At 38.5% G+C, this 21,415-nt stretch overlaps 2 pseudogenes; both read left to right on the top strand.

Moving 5' to 3' along the window:
- The first annotated feature begins 3,188 nt into the window (after nt 1-3,188).
- LOC135230189 (olfactory receptor 4C6-like) lies at nt 3,189-5,855 on the top strand (annotated as a pseudogene).
- An 11,271-nt stretch (nt 5,856-17,126) lies between these two features.
- LOC100669547 (olfactory receptor 4C15-like) lies at nt 17,127-20,365 on the top strand (annotated as a pseudogene).
- Nucleotides 20,366-21,415: the final 1,050 nt, after the last annotated feature.

Genomic DNA, 21,415 nt, shown 5'->3' with positions numbered 1-21,415 from the left:
TTAGTAAGAATACAGGGAAATGACTCTTTAATATACTACTGATGGGAATAAAACAGAACTTTGAGAGAGTAATGCTATAGAAAGGAACCCTTGTGGCGCAGTGGTTAAGTGCTCAGCTGCTAACCGAAAGGCTCATGGCTCGAACCCACCAGCTGCTCTGAAGGAGGAAGATGTAACAGTCTGTTTCTGTAATGATTACAGCCTTGAAAACCCTATGGGGCAGTTCTACTCTGCCCTGCAGGGTCACTATGAGTCCAAATCAACTCCAAGGCAAAGGGTTTTAATGGTACAGAATCCATCAGAGTTAAAAATGTGCATATTTTTAGAAGCACATCTAGGGTAGAAGCATAACTAGGGTATGGCAAGTATGAGACAGGCCCTGGACACCACTTGAGGGGAGGAAGGGAAGGGCAGTTTACATCTCTAGTTGTGAGACATCATTCAGCAACTTAAAACTAATCTCCTTAGGCGCTACTTTCTGTAGATATGCCTCTGGTCTCGGTGATGATGTTTCTAGGAATTTCTCCAATAAAAATATTCAAACTAGTAAACAAAGACATTTGTAAAGTGATGTTCATTGCTGCGTTGTATGAAAGGCAGACTATTAGAAACACCATAAATGTCAAGCAAAATATTCATGAAGACTGTGGTGAACGGGGTATTAGGAGTGAGGCATGAAGGAGGGATGATGATGGATGGGGTGACAGCCGAGGGCATGGGCAGAGGAAGCAGTAACTTAAATGAATGGAAAATAATCATGAATATTTGAACAGTGCACTCCAAAGAATCTCATGCTTTTTACTTCCTTTGACCTTCACTACAGCATTGTGAGGCAAAATATAAAATTCTTGGAAGGGTTGTAGAGCATAGTGGCTGGTAGCCTGTGCTGTGAACTCAATCAAGTACCTGCCAAAAGGCTTTAAGCAAGTTTCACAAGTTCCTAAGCCTCATTCACTGCAACAGAAATTCAGGTTGGAATTTCAAAAAATGATAAAAAATAGTTTGTATATCATACAGTTTTTGTGGGAATTAAAAGAGAAAATCATGTACCCTCAAGTGGTAAGTATGACACATGTTGACTTTACTTACTGTTGCATTCTTTTATTTTTTGCAGGATTCGAAGGTTAGGAAAGTTGATACTAAGAAGTGAGTAAGCAGCCTGATGGAGTCCCTGGGTGGTGTAAACAGTTAACACTCTTAGTTGCTACCTGAAAAACTGGAGGTTCAAGTCCACCCAGAAGTGCCTTGGAAGAAAGGCCTGGTGACCTACTTCCAAAACATTAGCCACGAAAAACCCTATGGAGCACGGTTCTACTCTGACACACATGGGTCCCTGTGAGTTGGAATTGACTCGAGGACAGCTGTTTTCTCCAGTGCCTGATTGGAATGGAAAACTAAGTCTGCTCACTGTGAATCCATGGCCTTTCCCAGGGTACAAAAAAATTGGCTGAGGTGTGTGTTCTTGTAGCAGGAGATGGGTCTGACTGCAGTGGGAGGGAGAAGAACAAAAATAGCAGGTTGACTAGTTGTGGGGGAGAGTGATAAATGTCAGGCTCTGTTTAGATGTGCACTAGTAGTCAAAGTCGAATAGTGATAAATTAATAGATTTCAACAGAGGAGCATTTTAATCTATTCCAGTGTGTGTTGTTTTAAAACATTTCAAGTGCTAAATTGGCTCAAAGGAAATTTTACTTGGAAGAGTAAACATTTAGTGAAGATGAGCTGAGCTGCTCTGTTTGAAAGGGATAGAGTCCTGAGATGTATCCCTCGAACTCCTAGGATTCCGTCATCTGCCAAAATCAAGTCACACTCCAGAGGAGGAAACTGAGGCCCAATGTGGTAAGCACCCTAACAAGGTATCCTAAGGTAGTAGAGAGACAGTGTGGAATAAAACTCAGCTATCCTGATTTCCAAGAATGTGTTCTTTCTATTTGATTAGAGCTATTCAAGAACTTTTGAATTATTTGAGCTCAAGGTGAAAGAAATCCGGGTTGGTCCATATACTGTAGATTTGAAAAGAGTCTTCTGGAAGTTGCTTACTTTGTTGAGTAAGGGGTAAGGGTGATGCTAAGAATGGGACTCTTAGTATTTAGAGGACATGTAGTTTATATCACCATTTAAAGAAAAGCCGTTTGTACATTCCTGCCAAGGAAAAGACAGCCTACTCTCAAGTACCCTTAGTAAAGGGCAGTTTGCTGCCTACTGAAACAGTGCTTTTACCATATCATTTGTTCTTTGCTACAGAAACAATTGCGTCTTGCTAATAGAGGCTGCTGATCACTTCTTCAATGGTAGAGTCTAGCGGTGAAGCACTTGTGCTTCGAAATAAGATACTTGGATCCATAACCCACACTCATCATAGATGAGATAATAATTTTAAGCTTCAGTTTCCTTATCCACAAGATGGGATTCATGATAGCACCCATTTCGTGTGATATGAAAAAAAAAAAAGATGAGATAATGCATAAAGCAGACCAAGCACATTGCTAGCATGTAATAAATTTTTAAAAAATACATGGGTTGATTTATTGATACTTTGGCTCATCTTTAGAACCCTTTGTTCTATCTGAGAGTCCCCCTTCCCAAGGAAGAATGGAAGGAATGATATACACTATGCTTATGTGCAGAGATGGTGTCTATCACGTTGTGAACCTGGGTCTTCCTGGAACACAGAAAGAGAATTAAGTTTTAGTTTCTGTAAGCAGCACATCTGGGAAATTACTAGAAACAATTGGGCAGTCAGTCAGTCATTGTAATTTATAGGTTCAGGACTGGATACTTAATGTATATAAGCAGAACATGTTCTTTACTGTAGACTTGTTGAATGTTCTGGTGAGTACAGGAAGAATATATCTATTTCATTGGATTATTACAAAAGTGAAATTATATCATGAAACAGTGGTTCACATGTATTGTGCACTTGATACTAGAGTAAGAAATACAATATAATTTGTTAATGGAAATGATTTTAGAACCAGAAAAATCTGGCTTCTGTGTTTAATAGTTGTATGATGACCTTGATGTCATTTTTTTCACCCCAAGAGCTATAGATGCTAACCAAAAGTTCAGCAGTTCAAATCCACCAGGCTCCTTGGAAACCCTATGGGGCAGTTCTACTGTGTCCTACAGAGTTGTTATGAGTTGGAATCAACTTGATAGCAATGTTGTTTTTTTTTTTTTTTTAAACTTCAGTAGCTTAACTCTAAAATGACAAAAATATCTCATAGGATATTCTACTGCCTGAGACATAGTAAAGACTCATTGAATATTATAAATACATAATGATATTAATAATAACAATGACAACACTAAGCCAATTTGAAAAGAAAGAAATGTGGATGGGAGGAGCAGAGGATAGGCCTTAATAAGTAGAGATTCCTTGGGATATAGCCTCTCTGTCTTGTAGGCTTTCCAAATAGCACATTTTAGGGGCTCAATAAATATGTGAAATAAATGAATGAAAATTCACATGAAAATTCAAAAGTTCTTGGATGTCAAGTGATTAAAGGTCAGCGTCCTAGCTTGGGCCCCAAGAAGAGGCTGAGAGAAGAGCTTGTATGTAGGTGATTTATTCTGGGAAACAGGATAGAGGAACTGGGAAGAGTGAAAGAGGGAAGGAAAGCGAGTTAACCCAAGGTTGAGTTGAGCTGGTTACCATTTATCTTCTGGCTCCTATATCCAAATGATCAAGAGTTTCCCTCTGGAATGTGAAATCCCTCATATTTCTAAGTGTGTGTTTGTGTGATAATGATGTATCAGGGTCTCCAAAATATCTCAAGTAGCAAGTGCATGGACAGAAAGCAACAGATGTGACTGTGAGAGGAGGTAGTATTGGATCAATTTGTAGAATCAAGCTACTGTCAGGCTATAATTGTGAACAGCTGGTTGCGAGGGCAATGGTTGGAAAGATAGGTCAAGAGGGTGTGAGATGGGGCACAAAAAATGCCTAACACCTGGTGATCATCAATTAAAAATAATATTGCTGTCACATTGTGAGGTTTGCAAATGTGTATAAATTTTTGAATGAGAAATTGACTTGAGCTGTAAACTTTCACCTAAAGCAAAGTAAAAAGAAGTAATAATATTGCTTTTACAAAGGACAAATGTTATACATCCTTTGACTAATATGAAACACCCAGAATAGGCAAATGCATAGAGATCAGAGTTTAACAGTAGCTACCAGGGACAGGAGAGAGGATGAAAGGGAGAATCATTACTTAGGAAGCACTGAGTTTCTGTTAATGGAATGGAAAATTTGGCAACGAATACTGGTAACGGTTGCACAACACGATTGATGTAATTGCTATCGGTGAATTGTACATGTGAAAAATATTGAATTGACAATGTTGCATTTGTATTGTAACATTTTTACAATAATTAAAAAAAAAATTGCTCTTGCAGATTTTCCAGCTCATAGTTGTGTGATTACATCAGCCTACAGTAAATGGAAAATCAAGACAATGTGACTGAATTCATTCTTTTGGGTCTTACAAAGAACCCAGAGCTACGGAAAATGTTCTCTGCTGTGTTTCTAATCATGTATGTGGCCACCGTACTGGGAAACTTACTCATTGTGGTAACTATGACTGCAAGTCAGAGTCTGAGGTCACCTATGTATTTTTTCCTTACTTCTTTTTCACTCATGGATGCCACCTATTCTTCTGTCATAACCCCCAAGATGATTGTGGATTCCTTCTCTGACAGTACTACCATCTCCCTAGAAGGCTGCATGATCCAGCTCGTTGCAGAACATTTCTTTGGTGGGGTGTCAATCATCCTTCTCATCGTGATGGCCTATGATCGCTACGTGGCCATCTGTAAGCCCCTGCACTACATGACTATCATGAATTCTCAGGTGTGCTGCCTACTGCTGGAGGGGCCTGGGTAGGGGGGTCCATGCATGCAACAGTACAGCTTCTCTTCATGTACCAAATACCCTTCTGTGGTCCCAATGTCATTGATCACTTTATGTGTGATTTATTTCCATTGCTGACACTGGCCTGCATGGATACCTGCATGCTGGGCCTCTTGGTCATCCTCAACAGTGGGGTGATGTGTGTGGCCATCTTCCTTATCCTCGTTGCCTCCTACGTGGTCATTGTCTGCTCCCTAAAATCTTGCAACTCTGAAGGGCGGCACAAAGCCCTCTCCCCCTGTGGCTCCCACCTCACAGTGATTGTCTTGTTCTTTGTGCCATGCATTTCCTTGTATGTGAGACCTGTGGCCACTTATCCCATAGACAAAGCAATGGCTCTGTCTTTTACCATTGTTGCACCCATGTTAAATCCCTTGATGTACACCCTGAGGAATGCAGAGGTGAAAAATGCCATGAGGAAACTCTAGAAGAGGCAACAAATCCTGGATTGTCACTAGCTTCCATGCCAAGAACAAATTTCTCCTATAGGTACCGTGAGGTCTCATCCTCCCCATTCAATCAAATCTCTTGCATGTACAATACTAAGTGGCATCTTTTAAGCATACAAATCTGCTCAAGACACTGCAGTACTCTGCCTAACCACATTGCTGCCTACCTCTCCGGTACATTTTGTACTTCATCATTTTCACAAGGCTCTAGCCCCCTTTGTCTTTTCTTCTTTTTTTAACTGATTTTTGGAGAATTCGACCTTTTCCCAGTTCATGGCTTTTGTTCTCACACTTCTGTCTGATGGCATCTCCTTCTCCAGATGCTTCATCTGCCTCAATCCTATCTATCTATCTATCATCTATCTATCTATCTATCTATCTATCTATCTATCTATCTATCTATCTATCTATCTATCTATCTATCTATCTATCTATCTATTTATCTATAAATTTCATTTTCAGACGACCACCCACCTCCTCAAAAAGTCTTGTCTCTAGTAATTTCAGTTATTCTCTAGCTTTCCATCCCATTTATATCCTTAACGATAAATAAGCAGAAACTGTACTTACTTTATAAGTAAGTGTGTTTTTATTTTCTCTGTTTTCTCCACAAAATTGTAATTGTTAGGATAGGGGTGGTGTTTATTCATTCACGTTGTAAACCTAGTGGTGCATACACTTCCAGTTAGCTAACTAGTTGCCATGGAGTTGATTCTGACTCATGACAGCCCTATGTGTGTCGGAGTAGAACTGAGATCTGTAGGGTTTTCAACGGCTGATTTTTTTCAGAAGTTGATTGCCAGGCCTTTTTTTTCTGAGGCATCTCTGGGTGGACTTAAAACGTCAAACTTTTGGTTAATAGCAGAGAGCATTAACCGTTTGTACCACTAAGGGACTCCTCTAGTCAACTAGCAGGTGCGTAATAAATATTATTCAATAAATGTCAGTCTAAAAGAGACTTAGTTGTTGATTTTTAATCTTTTTAAATTCAATGGTTGGGAAAAATTGGGAAAGATAAATACATATAAAAAGCTAAGGAGTTAGAATTCAGAATTCTCCTGGTTTTTGTGCTACAAAGTGTCCTTTTTGAAGGCAAGCATAATCTCAGTTTTTAGTGGTGTGCTATTTAATATGGAAGCCTCTCTAAAAAAAAAAAAAAAAAAAAACTGATTGTTGTCGAGTTTATTCCAACTCATAGCAACCCAACAGGAGAGAGTAGAGCTGCCCCATATGGTTAATTCTCCACTGCCTTTTGTTATCATTTACGGAAACAGACTAAGAGTCACTCATGCAGGAGTCAAGAGATTTTAGAATCTAGTGTCTTTGTCCGCTGCTATTCATAAGGTTTTCACCAGCTAATTCTTTTCAGAGGTAGATATCCAGTCCTTCTTCCTAGTCTGTCTTAGTTTGGAAGCTCAACTGAAACCTATCCTCCATGGGTGATCCTGCTGGAATCTGAATACTGGTGGCATAGCTTCCAGCATCACAGCAACACGCAAGCGCCCACAGTATGACAAACTGACAGACACGTGGTAACTCTGCTGCAAAGGACCTCTTTAAAGTGTTGAAGAGCAAAGATGTCACCTTGAAGACTAAGCTGCACCTGACCGAAGCCATGGTATTTTCAATAGCATCATATGCATGTGAAAGCTGGACAATGAATAAGGAAGACCAAAGAAGAATTGACGCCTTTGAAATGTGGTGTTGGCAAAGAATATTGACTATACCATGGACTGCCAAAAGAACGAACAAATCTGTCTTAGAAGAAGTACAGCCAGAATGCTCCTTAGAAGCAAGGATGGTGAGACTGCGTCTTACATACTTTGGACATGTTGTCAGGAAGGATCAGTCCCTGGAGAAGGACATCATGCTTGGCAGAGTACAGGGTCAGTGGAAAAGAGGATGACCTTCAATGAAGTGGATTGACACAGCGGCTGCAACAATGAGCTCAAGCATAACAGCGATTGTGAGGATGGCTCAGGACTGGGTGGTGTTTTGTTCTGTTGTGCATACGGTCGCTATGAGCCAGAACTGATTTGACGGCACCTAACAACAACAAACAACAACGACAGTGCCTGTGTCATGAAGTTATTCATTCTTTATTGGACAAGAAAGAAGTCCTGGTGGCACATTGCTTAAGTACTCACCTGTTAACTGAAGGGTTGATGTTTCAAATCCACCAGCTCCTCTGGGGAAGAAAGATGTGCAATCTGCTTCTATAAAGATTACAGCCTAGCAAATCTTATGGGACAATTCTACTTTGTCCTCTAAGGTTGCTGTCAGTCAGAATCAACTTGACGGCAACAGATATAGGACAAGAGAAATGATATTGTCCTATTTTATTTTTAACTGTGGGAGAATGATTCCTGCTGTTACCTTCTAGATGTGGGTTTCTAAATACAAAGGGTGTTTGTTTATTTTCTCCCTGATCCTGTTGTGGAAAAGCTGTCATCAGAGAGACACTGTTTCTTTTCTAAAGGTCTCCCCTGACTAGGTCTATGGGAAGTCAAAGGTCATAGCATGATTTTACATTGTTATCATTTTCTTATTAAGACAAATATATGTGATATATATGATGACAATAATTGTAATGATCAGTTATAGTATCTGAAACAAAGTACAGCATTTAAATCAACATTTTTATTTTTAAGTACAAAATTGATATGTACAGTAGTTATCTAGCTATAACAACCACCAACAATTTTTCTTAACCACCAGGTTTATTCAGTACTGAGGTATAATTGCTGAGTTTGTGCTGGGTATACAGTGGTCTATATGACAATCAGCTTTGCCTTCCTCTTGGAACTTACATTCCAATAGAGGAGACAAAAATATATGTAAGATGATAATAAAGTCCTATAGTGATAACAGACTCTTAGTAAATTATAATAGAGTGGTATACGTGTGACTGGAAGGGCATTCTATTTAGGTGGACACGGGTCTTTTTTGAGAGGTGGCTTCTAAATTAGGGTCTGAATGATGAGATAGAAGGAGTATGAAACATATCAATGGGTAAAGAATCCCAGGCCAAAAAAAAAAAAAAAAAAAGCTTATGCAGAAATCCTAAGGCAGCAACTAGCCTGAAGTTAAGAAGATCTGGGTTATTGGTTCACAGAGGGTAAGGCGGAATCTGGTACAGGATGAGATATGGAAACCAGGCAGGGTCTTGTTAAGCGGGGTCCTATTATTTTTTAACCGTTAAGTCCAAAAAGAACACGGACATCAGCATGACTCTATTGGAATAACAACTAAAAAAGAAATCTTTCGTGGGTTTATTGATGACTCTAGAAACTTAGTACCGAGACCTTTGCACATAGCTTCCATTTAACTTTTGTTATACCTATAAAAAAAAAATAGTAGAATATAATGTTTGCTGTCTGCTTACAATATTTTAGAATTAAATACCTGGATTCGTTTTATACTTACCTTGCTCCATGTCGAAGAAGAAGAAAAAGTATGTGACAGCATGATATGTCTGCCTGTGTAAGAACCTTATGATGATCATTTTCTTATTTCATTTATAGAATTTAATAACTGGAGGGACCAAAATGAGATTCCTCACCTTAAATATTTTTGATCTGTTGGATAATTTTCCTAGTGTTAAAAGCAGGCTCAGATAGATAAACTAAATGTGTTACATACATAAGGAAGAGTATTACTCACCATAAAAAGAAGTAAAGTCCTGATACATGGATGAAGCTGGAAAACATTATGCTGATTGCAATAAGTGAGTTACAAAAGGAACAAATATTATGTGATCCCACTTATATGAAATATTTACAAAATAGGCAAGTGTATAAAGTTTATTAGTGTTATCAGGGGCAGAAAGGAGGGGAAAATGAGAAGTCATTGCTTAGGGGGCACAGAGTTTCTGTTAAGGATGAAGAAAATATTTAGAAATGGATAATAGTGATTGTTGCACAACACAAATATCACTGAACTGTAAAAATTGTTGACATGGCAAATGTTTTGTTATAAATATACTTGTCACAATTAAAAAAAAAAGGAAGAAAGAAAAAATAACTAAAGTAGGTGGAAAGCCAAATTTGGCCTTTAGTGTATAGTTTGCCAGTCTCTGGTCTGAGGCAATCATGGTGAGGCAGAGGTCTTAATGAATTATCTGGTGCAGCTATAACAGAAATACCACAAGTGGACAGCTTTGACAAAGAGAAATTTATTTTGTCACAATTTAGGATGATAGAACTCTGAATTCAAGGTGCTGGCTATGGGGGAAGGCTTTCTCTTCTGGCTCTAGAGGGAGGTCATTTTGTCTTTCAGCTTCTATTCCTTGGACATCTCGTGTGACATGGCTTTTATCTTCCCCCAGCTATTTGCTTTGTTGCTTGCTCAATGTGTTCTTTTATATCTCAAAAGAAATTGATTTAAGACATACCCTGCGTTAATGCAAACTCTGATGGCTTAGTGGTTCAGAGCTACGACTGCTGACCAAAAGGTTGACAGTTTGAATCCACTGAGCACTCCTTGAAAACTCTATGGAGCAGTTCTACTCTGTCCTGTAGGGTCGCTACGAGTCAGAATCCCTCGAGGGCAACAGATTAATCCGGGTTAGCAAACGCTAATACAGCCTCGGTAACACAATGAAGAAAACACATTCCCAAATTGGATTATGATCACAGGTATTGGGGTTAGGATTTATAACACTTATTTCTGAGGACACAATTCAGTCCATAACACCTGTTCTTCTCTTCCCTTTTAGTAATAGAACTCCCTTTTATAGTACTAGCTAGACACATAACTAAGGAAACCTGGTGGTACCACGGTTAAATATTTGGCTATGAAGCAAAGCTGCTCCACAGCAGAGAAATATGGCAGTTGGCTTCCATAAAGACCACAACCCTGGAAACCGAAGGGGGAGTTCTACCCTGTCCTATAGGGTTGATATGTGTCAGAATCGACTGGATGGCAACAGATTTTGTTTTGTTTTCTCCTTTTTTTTTTTTTAAACATGTTACTGCCTAGTTAAAAGACTACAATTCCCAACATCTCATGTATCTAGGTGTGGCCACATGACTAAGTTCTGGCCAATGAAATGTAAGTGGAAGTCATAGTATAAACGGTAATTCTGTGACTGTGGAATTTTGGTGGAATTTCAAGCAGCGATGGTGGACCATAAGGATGTGTGTTAAGGTTAGCAGAAAAGCAAAACAGAAGGAGCCTGTAATCCTGATGTTGTGGAGCTGCCATACCAGCCCCATACAACTTCCCGCAGGCTTCCTTTATGTAAAAGGAAAATACATTTCTGTCTCGTTTAAGTCACTGTTAAAAAAAAAAAATAAGTGGGCTCAGAATCTACATCTTCTATTACATGAGTTGTTCTGACCATTCATGTAATATTACCTATCGTTTAGATCTCACACATTTTTATCTGTTCTATGCATCCTCCAAGTTGTTGTTGTTGTTGTTAGGTGCCCTCGAGTCAGTTCCAACTCATAGCAACCCTATGCACAACAGAACGAAACACTGCCCAATCCTGCGCCATCCTCAAAATCCTGTTTGAGTCCATTGTTGCAGCCACGGTGTCAGTCCATCTGGTTGAGGGTCTTCTCTTTTTCACTGATCCTCTACTTTACTAAGCCTGGTGTCCTTCTCCAGAGACTGCTCCCTCCTAATAATATGTCCAAAGTATGTGAGACATAGTCTTGCCATCCTTGCTTCTAAGACTGCTACTTCCACAGGTGTTGATTGTGGATCCGAGTAAAACGAAATCCTTGACTTCAATCTTTTCTCCATTTATCATGGTGTTGCTTATTGGTTCAGTTGTAAGGATTTTTGTTTTCTTTATGGTGAGGCACAATTCATACTGAAGGTTGTGGTCTCTGATATTCATCAGTAAGTGCTTCAAGATTCCTTCATGCTAGCAAGCAAAGTTGTGTCATCTGCAAATTGTGGGTTGTTAATGAGTCTTCATCAATCCTGATGCCCCTTTCTTCTTCATATAGTCCAGCTTCTTGTTTCATTTGCTCAGCATACAGATTGAATAAGAATGGTGAAAAGATACAAAACTGGGGCACACCTTTCCTGACTTTAAAACAAGCAATATCCCCTTGTTCTATTCAAAGGACTGCCTCTTGATCTATGTACAGGTTCCTCATCAGCACAATTAAGTGTTCTGGAATTTTCATTCCTCAAAATGTTATCCATAATTTGGTATGATCCACACAGTCAAATTCCTTTGCATAGTCAATAAAACCCAGGTAAATATCTTTCTGATATTCTCTGCTTTCAGCCAAGACCCATCTGACATCAGCAATAATGTGCCTGGTTCCATGTTCTCTTCTGAATCCTGCTTGAATTTCTGGCCGTTCTATGTCAATGTACTGCTGAAGCCACTTTTGAATGCTCTCCAGCAAAATTTTACTTGCGTGTGATGTTAATGATATTGTTCAATAAGTTCCGCATTCAGTTGTATCAGCTTTCTTTGGAATGGGCATAAATGTGGATCTGTTCTAGTCACTTGGCCAGTTAACTGTCTTCCAGATTTCTTGGCATAGATGAATGAGCACTTCCAGCACTGCATCCATTTGTTGAAACATCTCAATTGGTATTCCCTCAATTCCTGGACCTTTGATTTTACCAAAGCCTTCAGTGCAGCTTGTACCTCTTCCTCCAGTACTACCTATTCCTGATCATATGCTACCTCCTGAAACAGTTGAACATAGACCAGTTCTTTTTGGTAGAGTGACTGTGCATTCTATCCATCTTCATTTGATGCTTCTTGCATTGCTTACTATTTTCCCTGTAGAATCCTTCAATATTGCAACTCAAGGCTTGAAGTTTTTCTTCAGTCCTTTCAGCTTGAGAAATGCTGAGCATATTCTTCATTTTTGGCTTTCTATGTCCAGATCTTTGCACATGTCCTTATAATTTTTTACTTTGTCTTCTATAATCAACCTTTGAAGTCCTCTGTTCAGCTCTTTTACTTCATCATTTCTTCCTTTCTCTTTAGCTACTCAACATTCAAGAGCAACTTTCAGACTCCCTTCTGACATCCATTTTGGTCTTTTATTTCTTTTCTGTCTTTTTAATGACTTTTTGCTTTCTTTAGGTATGATGTCCTTGATGTCATTCCACAGCTGGTCTGATATTCGTTCATTAGTGTTCAGTGAGTCAAATCTGTTCTTGAGATGGTCCCTAAATTCAGGTGGAATATACTCAAGGTCATGCTTTGGCTCCCGTGGACTTGTTCTAATTTTCTTCAGCTTCAACTTGAACTTGAAATTGCATATCAGCAATTGATTGTTCCACAGTTGGCTCCTGGCCTTGTTCTGACTGATGATATTGAGCTCTTCCATTATCTCTTTCCACATATGTAGTCAATTTGATTCCTATGTATTTCACTGGTGAGATCCACGTGTATAGTTACTGTTTATCTTGTTGAAAAAAAGGTATTTACAATGAATAAGTCATTTGTCTTGAAAATTCTATCACACTATCCCTGACACAATTTTTATCACCAAGGCCATATTTTCCAGCTACCGATCCTTCTTCTTTGTTCCCAGCTTTCACATTCCAATCATCAGTATTTATCTATGCATGTTTGATCAGTTTCAGCCTGCAGAAGATGGTAAAAATCTTTAACTTCTTCATCTTTGACCTTAGTGGTTTGTGGGTAAATTTGAAGAACAGTCATATTAACTGGTCTGGTAGGTGTATGGATATTATCCTATCACCAAGAGCGTTATAGTTCAGGATAGATCTTGAAATGTTCTTTTTGACAATAAATGCAACACCATTCTTCTTCCAGTTGTCATTCCCAGCATAGTAGACCATATGATTGTCCAATTCAAAATATAGCCAATACTAGTCCATTTCGGCTCACTAGTGCCTAGGATATCAATGTTTTTGTGTTCCATTTAATTTTTGACAATTTCTAATTTTCCTAGATCCATGCTGTGCATATTCCATGTTTGGATTATTAATGGATGTTTGGAGCTGTTTCTTCCCATTCTGAGTCATGCCACATCATCAAATGAAGGTCTAGAAGCCTTGACTCCATCTTTGTCATTAAGGTTGACTCTGCTTTGAGGAGGTAGCTCTTTCGTAGTTGTATTTTGAGTGATTTCCAACCTGAGGGACTCATCTTCTGGTACTATATTAGACAATGTTCTGCTGCTATTCATAAGGTTTTCACTGGCTAATTCTTTTTGGAAGTAGACCACCAAGTTCTTCTTCCTAGTTTGTCTTAGCCTGGAAGCTCAGCTGGAACCTGTTCCCCATGCGTGACCCTGCTGGTATTTGAATACTGGTGGCATAACCTCCAGCATCACAGCAACATGGAGGCCCCCACAATACTACAGACTGACAGGTGCACGGGGCGGGGAGGCGGGATTAGGGGCAGTTATGTTAGTAAGATAGGACTCAATCCACAAGTTTAGACAGTATCTTGATTTAATCTCTTTTGAGATATAAGAGAGGGAATAGAGCAGAGAGGAAGAGGACCTCACACCACCAAGAATGAAGAGTGAGGATTGGAGCACGTCCTTTGGACCTGGGGTTCCTGTGCTAAGAAGCTGTTAGACCAGGAGGAGATTAATGTCAAGGGTCTTCCCCCAGAACAGGCAGAGAGAGAAAGCCTTACCCTGGAGCTGGTGCCCTGATTTCAGATTTCTTGTCTCCTAGACTGTGAGTTAAAGAATTTCTGTTTACTAAAACCATCAACTTGTGGTATTTCTGTAATAACAGCACTAGATAACTAAGACAGCAGCTAAATGCTTAACTACTGTGCCACCAGGATTCCTATAGGGATTTGGGTTTCCTAACCTTAGCTTGTAAAATACATGATTATCTCTATATTAAAATTTGAAAAATTCACCGCTACCCATGATAAAAATGTTTAATAAAGTGGAAACAGATAGTTTAATTTGAAAAAAGATATCCACCTAAAAAACTACCAGAAAAATCAAACTTAATTGGAAACACTAGATGAACATTCTATTTCACTGAGATAATTTAAGTCATCAAAAGAAAGCTTCTGAGACTCACACAACTGTATCTATCAGTCTATGAGCATCCATTCACTTATATGCTGCCTTTTAACTGCTACTGTAAATGAAGTATCTGTGACCCTTGCCAAAGACAACCAGTCTTTCTATACTTCTACATGTGACTTCACCTCCTCACCACTTACACAGGACTTTTGTCTGAGAATCTCCTTTGTCTATTATTTCATCCACATTTCCCTCTCTACTGAATCAGTTACATCATCAAAGAAGCAATCTGTTACTGCTCTCATTGTTAAAAATATTTTTTTGACTCCTCATGGATAGATGTGCCTTATTCCAGAACTCAGCTCTTGCATTTCGTAAGAACATAGGGCTTTCCATTCCAGCATACACATTGCTATATTCCTGAACAGAAAGGGAAGTGAAAACATCTTCACATAGAATCTCAGGGGTAGTTATAAAAGAAGGAGATTAAAAAAAAAAATTCCCAATTGATTTCGGACGTCGCAATTCTGCCAATGCTTAAGTACTTCAAACCATGTAAAAGTATCTCGGATAATCATGCTGACTGAAACTTTTCAAACCCCCGAGAGGCAACTGAGAGGCAGTTCTACAGGTTCATGTCCTCTCAGGGAAAACTCTTTAAATTCTAGTTGGAAATAAAGGAGGAAACCTTTGCTTCTCTGTGTTTTGTTCCATGACACCAAATTGGAAACAGCACTTGAGAAGCAGTGGTGAACATTCTCTGCCTAGTGTGCCTGTAAGACTTTCTCTCTCTCTTAGATGTAGAAATAAGACTTGGAAGTGGCATTCACATTTTATCCAGCCACTGAATAGACTTTTCTCCACAAAGAATAGGAGATTGGCAACATCAGAATTTTCAAAAAAACATGATATATGGTGAGATTTATAATTCACTTTTTTGCATTTTCAGAATTATTTAATCATTAATATAAATTGGCATCAATTAATTTACAGACGACTTGATTGTCTTTGTATAAAGAAGCTGCCTGAAGTAGACATAGACTCGTGTGGGTTAGAGAGCTACTAAAGGATTACAAAGGTCATTCAAAAGTTCTATGCATTAAAAAAATTGGCATACCTACACTGTGACCAAGTAAAATGATTTCCATTTTTAAATTAATAAAAGAAGAATGGAAAGAGCTTATCAGTAAAAGCACTTGTCAGCCCTCTTCATGATTATGGGAGAATTAAGTGTAAGTAAAAATGTTGACAATTCTTCTCCGTGTCAGTGCTCTGGGGTCTTGATCTCCTGTTGAATGTATTTATGTGTATTGTGTTATCTGATTCTATCAATAGGCATTCTTATTAGCTCACTTTTCAGAAGTGGAAACCAAGGATTTGAAGTAACTTGTTTCATTAGGCATAACTTAATAGAAGAGCTTGGATATGAACCCAAGCCTGTATGACTCTGGAGTTGATGTTCTTACTTATTTCACTTCATTGTCTCCCTTACTTTTGTCCTAGGCTAAACTGACCACTGTCGTATCCTATATCTGTTGTAGAGTGATAACTTTCACTAACGCCTTCTGCAACAGAGTTTTTTATTGTGACGTATCAGAAAACAAAAAAGGGAAAATGACTGTAAGCACTCAGGCTACAAACAAACCAAAATCCAAAGAAGGATAATCAATAAGTGCTTTTTATACAATTTTGACAGGTGCAGATTCATTAAGAGTCAGGGAGATTCAACTGGCTCTTTACAATCCTTGGAATAATTACCTATAAGTGACTTACAGACTATCGTTGGTTAAGGGAAAAGACAAAGAACTAAGATCATGATTGGGAGGCATTTTCTTGTTTCTCTTTTCTAACAATTTGGTCTGTTGGCTCAGGGGTCCTGGCTCTATCATATAATAATTGCTTTCTGTGGTGGGGGCTACCTGTGATATAGGGTAGATCTCCAACTCGCTTCCTGGGGTAAATTGTTACTTACTTCTGATAAGCACTTCCTCAGTCCATTGAACAAGTTAGAGCACTCAGTCTTACCCCATTGATACAATTTCTTAGTGTTTGAAGCCTTATGGATCCTGAGAAACAAATTGGCCTGTTGTGGTTATGGCCTTCTGTGGTTAGGTTAACCCTTTATTCTACTGATAATCTTTATATTTTAATATATGTTTGTTGACAGACCCAATGACCCTTTTGGGTTTGTTTTATGCTTTGTTTTCTGGGTAACCACTTGCAGCTAGATATGGAGCTATCTGTGCTGGCACAATTTAGGATTGCCCAGGTCCCTGGGAACATAAGGAAAATGGCTGTTTAAAAGCAAACAGATGACATTAACCTGTAAAATTGTTACTCATTAGTTTTATTTGTCAATTCTAAGTGGCATTCAACAAAATCAGTTTACTGATCTAAGCCCCACAAGTATTTTATTCATCTCTTTAGCAAACATGTAATTACATAAATGATTTAAGTGATAAATTTCTGTTATAGGTATAAAGGAGGACACACTCACCCTTCAAAGCTGTGTTTACCTATGGAAAATGAAGTCAGAAGTTGAAGTAATTATGTGGTTGAGTCATGGAAATGCTTTCTATGGGGAAAGCAGCTGGTTTACTGAGTGAGATAATAATAACCACAATCTGCAACACTTCTTTACCATAAGCAACACCTTCACATTTTCAGAATTAGCCCTCATCGTAGTCTTAGGAGATGCTTAGGTAAGCAACGCATGAACTATTTTACAATAATGTTATATAATTGTGAAACAAATAAACCGTGAGGACTTGCACTTGATCGTATTGAGCCACATTTTTTAAGTGATTGGTTAAGAATTAATACAGTCTTAATTAATTAAAGAATTAATAAAGACTGGCTTATGTTGAACATGTTTCTATTCTTTACTTCTATGGTTGTTGCCCTTTGTATATGTATTTCATGCGTATGTGTGTATATATAGAGTCGGGACAATACCTTCTGGTTATAAATCATGTGGAGTTTCTCAGAAGGTTTTAACATTGAGAGGTGTGTGGTGAGCATAGAAAAGCCATCCTTACTCTGAAGTTCTCCCAGAAATGAAACATTCTCACTGCTTTCTTTATGGATCCAGTGGAATGGACTTTGGCTGTGGCACCAGAAAATCCCAGATCTACCTTTTGTTAATTTCTTAAACTCTCAAACCATAACTTAGCTAATGTAAAATAGGGATAATAAGACTTCACATTGACAGTATCCTAGACACTAGACACTGAGCAATTGCTTTTTTCCTTGCATTATTTCACTCAGTCATCAACAGAACACTTTGAAGTGAGTTTTATTATTTTTGTCGGCTTCTGTTTATATTTTAAAATGATGACTAAAACAAAAACAAAGACAACCCAAAACTGAATGCATCCTTATTTTTGTTAAACATACAGTTAGGGAATTTTCTGTTGGTCTTTATTTTTTATAAGAAATGAATTAATTCATCTTAAAGGCCCAGTTCAGATCAGATTTTTAAAGAAATATTTGGGGGAGTAGGCATGATTTCCAATTGCCTGTTAAAATGCATGTTAGCTGTTCTTTTATTTGTAGGTAAGGCAGTCTCCTGGAGAGAGATGCATTTCCCATGCAAGTCATCCTGGTTCCCATGCCATGTCAATGGGAGGCATAACTAATACATTATAGTCCTCCTTTCCTCAGAGCTTGGATGTGCTTCAGAATCCTCCTCAACATTTCACTCTAGGTAGCCACACCTAACAAGTCAAAGCTGGCACCCACTTTAAAAACTATTTGTCATCCCTACCACATGTGAATGGTTCCCTTCCCCCATACTGAAAGCCTGACTGTTTTAAAGAGTTTAACCTCAGTTCTGACTGATGCCTCAAGAAATTTCTAATTTTGTATTTTTAAAAACAACAGAAGCACTTAAACTAATTTTGATTATGGACGCACCAAAAATTCGATGACTATACTAATAACTAATATCATCAACTGGTTTGAGACAAAAATCTTTCTCATAATTTCAGATTCTGTATGATCACTGTGTTAGCTTCCACCTTTTCCTCTGAAATATGCGAAACCAAAGCTTTGTAACTGAGTTCGTCCTCTTGGGTCCTTCATGGAATCCAAGTGTTCAACAAATAGAATTTGTTGTATTTTTGTTCTGCTACATTGCAACTGTTGGGGCCAATTTGCTAGTTGTGGTGACCATTGTCAGCAGCCCCACACTCCTGAGATCACCCATGTACTTCTTTCTGGCCTTCCTGTCCTTCCTGGATGCCTGCTATTCCTCTGCATTTGCACCAAAGATGATTGTGGACTCCCTCTATGAGAAGAAAACCATCTCCTTCAAGGGCTGTATGACCTAGCTCTTTGCTGAGCACTTCTTTGCTGGAGTGGAGGTGATTATCCTCACCGCCATGGCCTATGACCGCTATGTGGCCATTTGCAAGCCATTGCACTACCCCTCTATCATGAACTGGAGGTTCTGTGGTATCCTGATGGGGGTAGCCTGGACAGGGGGCTTCCTGCATTCTGTGATACAAAGTCTCTTTACTTTCCAGCTGCCCTTCTGTGGCTCCAATGTTATCGATCACTTTCTATGTGATTTGTACCCATTATTGAAGCTTGCCTGCACTGACACTCACATCCTTGGCCTTTTTGTGGTTGCCAGTAGTGGACTTATCTGCACCATAATCTTCTTCTTGTTGCTCATCTCCTATTGTGTCATCTTGCTCTCGCTAAGAACCCATAACTCTGAAGGGCGGTGGAAAGCTCTCTCCACCTGTGGATCTCACATTGCTGTTGTGGTTTTATTCTTTGTCCCATGCATAATTGTGTATGCCCGACCTCCATCTGCTTTCTCCTTCGACAAGATGGTGGCCATAGTTTACACCTTCGTAACTCCCTTGCTCAATTCTTTGATTTATACTTTCAGGAATAAGGAAGTGAAAAATGCCATGAGGAAATTATGGACCAGATTGCTGGGTTTCTGGTGAAAAATAAAACTTAAAAATTTAAATTTGAAGTGGGAAGAAATAAAATGCACGTAACCAAGTACTTTATAGGGGCTGGAACTTGTAAGGCAGAACGTAATGTACTGCCATAGAAAAATACTAACGAGTAGATCAGGAAATGCTATTACCACCCTCAGATCACTCATATCTTGGAGTTGGCAGCTCAGTATCCTTATAGGTAATCTAAGGAGAATTGAATTTTATGTTTGTCTAGAATATAGCAATGAAAAGAAATCACTACAAAAGAGGATTCAGATTATCTATGAAAATTTTTGCCATTGACACCATACTTTGAAACACCTTTATGGAAAGAAGAAAAAAAATCTTAAATATCATTAATAGGAACTTCCTGAAACTATTTTAACTTAAAAAAAAAGTTTACTTTTAAGGTCCTGATCCCAGTCAAGCAGCCCTGGTGGCATAGCAGGTAAGCCCTCAGCTGCTGACATAAAGAGTGGTGGTTTGAAAGCACCACCTGCTCTACAGCAGAAAGATGTGGCAGTCTCCTTTCCTTATAAAGATCAAAAATCTGGAGGCCTTTTGAGTCCAAATTCAGGAGATGGCAATTGTCTTTTTGTTTGTTTGTTTTTTGTTGCTGCTGTTGTTTTTTTTTAAGAAATATTGCTTCCTAGCTAAAAGACATTTCCCAGCATCCAATGTAGTTAGGTGTGACCATGAGAACAAATTATGGCCCAAAAAATGTAAATGAAAGTGGTATATTAAATGGTAATTCTGTGAATGTGGAATTGTGGTGGGAATTCAGGCAGCCGTCTTGGACATTGAGGATGTGTGTTAAGGTTAGTGGAAAAGCAAGACTGAAGGATCCTAAAACCCTAATGTTGTGGAGTTGAAATAGCAGCCCCATAATACCTGGCTCAGACTTCCTATATGTAAGAGGTAAATAAATTTCCAACTTGTTTAAGTCACTGCTAAAAAAATAAAGTAATATCAGAATCTACGTCATCTATTACATTTATGAGCTGTTCTGTTCATTAATGTTGTAATATTCCCTGTTAATTTGTTCTCACAAATTTCTTACAGTTCTATAGGATCCCCAAAGTAGTTCACATTAAATAGCCTTTACCCATTAAACATGTTTTTTAACAGCTCAATGTCTGACTTTTTTTTTTTTTGAACACCTTGGCATCTGAAACAAATTTTGTTCATACTGTTCTGTTATGGAGACTTGTTGTTACTAATACTAACTGGTAAATTATATGATTACCTCTGTATTAGAATTTGAAAAATTCTCACCTGTTCATGACTCTGAGGTTTAGCAAAGTAGGAATTGAAGGATACTTCCATTTGAAGAAAGGTATCTGCGCAAAAAATTACTACAAGCTTCAAACTTAATGGGAAGCATTGATGTACTTTCTTCCTATTTCAGTGAAATAATTTAAACCATCAAAAGAGAATTTCCAGACTCCCACAACTATATCTTTCAATCTGCCAGCATCCATTCAGTTATAGTCTGCCTTCTAACTGCTACTGTAAATGAAGTGTCTGCGACCCTTACCAAAGACAAGCAGTCTCTCTTTACTTTTACATGGTACCTCATCTCCACCCTGCTTACACAAGGATGCTTGTCTAAGAATCTCTTCTGACTCTTATTTCATCCATGTTTCCCTCTCTACTGAATGAGTTACATTGTCAAAGAAGCAATCTGTTACCTCTCTCATCGTTAAAAATATTTTTGACTCTACTTCCTTTTTATCTAATACCCCATTTCATTCTCCCTCCTTTGCAGCAAAACTAAGAGATCTCTATAATGCCCATCTCCCACCTCTCTTTAAAATCCTTTCAGTCACATGTCAATAATTAAAATTATTTGAAAATCCTCTCTTCAAGGTCACCACAGACCTCTGCATTGGTAAATTTAACAGCAGTTGTTCATTTCTCATCTTATTAAATCCATTAACATCATTTAAGCCAGTTGATCTGTTCCCTCTTTCTTTCCATAATCTCTTTACATGACCAAGGTTCCCAAATTAATATTGCCAGCCCAGACCTCTTCCTTGAGGTTGAGATCTATAGGTCCAACTACTTCTATGGTATTTCCATCTAAATGACAAGTTGGTTTCTTAAACTGAATAAATCCAAAGCTGTGTTTCTGGTTGTTCTGAC

Source organism: Loxodonta africana, unplaced genomic scaffold (assembly GCF_030014295.1).
Source record: "Loxodonta africana isolate mLoxAfr1 unplaced genomic scaffold, mLoxAfr1.hap2 scaffold_85, whole genome shotgun sequence".
Classification (NCBI taxonomy): Eukaryota; Metazoa; Chordata; class Mammalia; order Proboscidea; family Elephantidae; genus Loxodonta; species Loxodonta africana.
Note: the sequence above shows the minus strand (reverse complement) of the source record. Positions and strands in the feature narration are given on the sequence as shown.